Source organism: Microtus ochrogaster, linkage group LG4 (assembly GCF_000317375.1).
Source record: "Microtus ochrogaster isolate Prairie Vole_2 linkage group LG4, MicOch1.0, whole genome shotgun sequence".
Classification (NCBI taxonomy): domain Eukaryota; kingdom Metazoa; phylum Chordata; class Mammalia; order Rodentia; family Cricetidae; genus Microtus; species Microtus ochrogaster.
In genome coordinates this window covers 43,940,367-43,943,407 of record NC_022030.1, presented here as the reverse complement: position 1 = coordinate 43,943,407, position 3,041 = coordinate 43,940,367, and the positions used below count along the sequence as shown (strand labels likewise).

General features: G+C 48.2%; 1 protein-coding gene across 4 annotated transcripts in view; it reads right to left on the bottom strand.

Moving 5' to 3' along the window:
- The window catches only part of Mettl21a (methyltransferase like 21A), a 14,581-nt gene extending 14,130 nt beyond the window's left edge, over positions 1-451 (bottom strand). Inside the window, exon 1 of one of the 4 annotated variants that reach the window (XM_013351617.2) lies at positions 382-451. The gene's annotated coding sequence lies outside the window, so the exon portion shown is untranslated. Of the gene's footprint in view, positions 1-346 lie in introns of all 4 variants that reach the window. The other 3 variants (XM_013351618.2, XM_026786381.1, XM_026786382.1) reach the window with 3 other exon arrangements.
- Between the last annotated feature and the right edge of the window lie 2,590 nt (positions 452-3,041).

Sequence of the window (3,041 nt, the reverse complement as noted above, 5' to 3'; positions counted from 1 at the left end):
TTTTTTTTTTTTTTTTTTGTCTTCCCGCCTACATCCCCAAGTTCAGCTGGGACAATGGAGCCAAATATGTAGGCTGAATCTTAACGGTTCGCCCTGACTTTTGGTCCTCGCTGGCTATGGCTATGCATTCACTCTGCAGGCTGGGGTCGACACGGGCAGAGAAAAGCAGCACGGCTCGGGGACCCCAGTCCCGCCTGCCACCCCGGGGCCACAGATGCGCCTCGCTCACGCCCACGACAGAGTCCCGGGACCCGCCGCGAGTGGGAGCGGAACTCCGCAGGGAGCTCCACCCGGCCCTTAGGGACCTTCGGGACCTTGGAGGGAGGAGGAAGGAGACTTAGCTCACCGGCCAGCCCGCGGCCTCTCAATGCGGAAACTCACCGGGCTCCCGGGCCGCGCAAGCGCACTAGGCTTCCCCGAGCAGCGCAAAGTTCCGCCTAAAGAGGGAAGATAAGAGGGAGGAAGTTACTTCCGGGAAGGGAGGCTCGGGTTTCCGGTCCGTTACTTTAATAGTGCTGCACTTGGTGGACCCGGGTTATGTCGTTCCTAGCTACGTAGGGCCGCTTGGTCTGGGGCGCGGGGAAGAGAGGGCGACTGTGCAGGGGCGTCGGGTGCCCTGCGATGGAAAAACGCCACTGCCTTGCCCCGGCTGCTCTTGTGCGGGTCTTATTTCTAAAAGTGGGCAGTTAGTGGGTAGAGTACGAAGCGAAGTCATTGTTAGCATCGCATAGCGCGGTGGAGCCAGACCACGTGCAGCTGATTCGGGCGCTCGAGTCGCCTCCGACACCCAGATCCCGCCCGTCAGCCTGGGCTGCAAACCCGGCCTCCGACCCCACAACCCAAGGGTCCCCGCGTGCCTGGCCCCACCGAGTCGCCGCTGCCTAGCCTCGGCCAGCCGCCAGGCGGCGTGCCTGACCTCCGCATTTCCAGCGTAAGCCAGTAAGATCCCTTCCCTCGAGTTACTGAATTTTCTGTTTGGGTCATTCCTTCCTCTCCATTTCTCTCTTAGTAGTTCCTTTCTTCTTACTTGCTCCGTGGATCTTTGCTGTCTCAGACCCTCAGCTTCCCTTTTTCTTTTCCTTATTTTTAAATCTCAGGGTTTTTTTTTCTCCACTAGAACTGTTGATTACTCCGATTTAAACAGTGAATACTTTCATGAATACTTTATTTACACTGTACCCCCAATCAGTATGCACAGTTATTAAAAGAAATCCCTTCCTTGAGATTTTTTTCCCATTTCTTCCCTTTGGGAACCCAGCACTAAGCACAAGAAAAAGTGTTCTGAGGCCAGAAAAACGTTCAAATTTTTAACTGGTTTAACTCCCCAGACTCCTGGAATCTGGCTAGCCATTCTGTGTACCTGTTCTCCATCTTCCCACAGAAGAATGTATACAGACACGGCGCGGGGGAGGGGGAAACAAGGGAGGGGGAGGGGAGAAGGGCTGGCGAACGATTGTATACATATGTATATGACTGTAAAACTTCCCTAAACTCTCCAGCACTCTGCTGATAAGAGCATTTGCAGCAAGTACAGTTACTTAAGGTATCCCTTTTGCCCCCTCCTTAGCTCCCAGTGTTGTAATTATTACCGACTTACTCAGAAAGGGCACAAATATGCTTAGGATAAAATACAACTTACATAGTAGTGTAGACATTAAAGAGAGCTCACATTTTATCAAACCAAAACAACCAGGGGCCCTCTGAATATCTGAAAAAAATAAAATTTTAATCCTTGAAAAAAAATGAGCACATGAGAGAGGGTACATACTTAACTGCTCAGTCCGCCATGGGCCCGTTTAATGCCCCTTCAAAGGGATGCTCTCCACAGCCTTGCTTCATAATCGACCACATGAGCTGCTCTGGCCATTAGAACATGGGCAAAAGTGCCTCTCACAGCTGTGTTGTTGCTCTTTCCCCATGACCCCAGGAATATATATATATATATATATATATATATATATATATATGACTTTAAATATATATATATATAATATATATAGTCTCTCTTGTCTACATAGCCTTGGCTGTCCTAGAACTCACTGTGTAGACCAGGCTGACTTTGAACTTAGAGGTTGTGTGCCACCAGGCCTAGCCAGGACTTGTATTTTACATTCAGGAGTCCTTAGCACAACCATTAGGAGCAGAACTGAATCAGGAGTGAGAACGAAACCTTTGCTGTAATTGTGACAATCTGGGGGTGCTGCAGCATTACCTAGGTGGCAGAACAGGGGTGTGAACAAGCCAGGAGACTTCAAAAGTGAGGGAAAGGATCCTGGAGAGATGACCTAGCAGTCCAGAGCATCTGTTGCTCTGTAGAGGACACAGGTTCAGCACCTAACACCCACAAAATGACTCACAAACATCCAAGACTCCAGTTACAGCGCCCAGTGCCCTCTTCTGACCTTTGCAGGCACCAAGCACACATATGGTGCACAAAATGTGTGCAGTCAAAAGAGTCATACAAAATAAAAACTGGCTTAGAAAAGAAAATTAAGTGAGGAAATAAGGTAAATGTTTGAGTGTGGGTGTTGAGCCTTTTGGCCAGGTAGGAATTCTTTTGGAGACTCTCCGGGCATGTAAGAACTTCCTCATTGTCCTCTTGACTCTCAGTGACAGCATCGGCTGAGGACCCCTAAGAACTGAAAGACACTTCACTAGCAGTCCCATTTTGTTGGGATTTGGTTGTGTTGCAGAACATTTGTTTAACCATACAAAGACTCGTTGTATTTGTTTAACTATGTAAAGGTGTGTTGCATTTGTATAACAACTGTGTAAAGAGGTGTTGCATTTGTGTAACTGGGTAAAGGTGTGTTGCATTTGTGTAACTGGGTAAAGGTGTGTTGCATTTGTGTAACTGGGTAAAGGTGTGTTGCATTTGTGTAACTGTGTAAAGGTGTGTTGCATTTGTGTAACTGTGTAAAGGTGTGTTGCATTTGTGTAACTGTGTAAAGGTGTGTTGCATTTGTGTAACTGTGTAGAGGTGTGTTGCGTTTGTGTAACTGTGTAAAGATGTGTTGCATTTGTGTAACAACTGTGTAAAG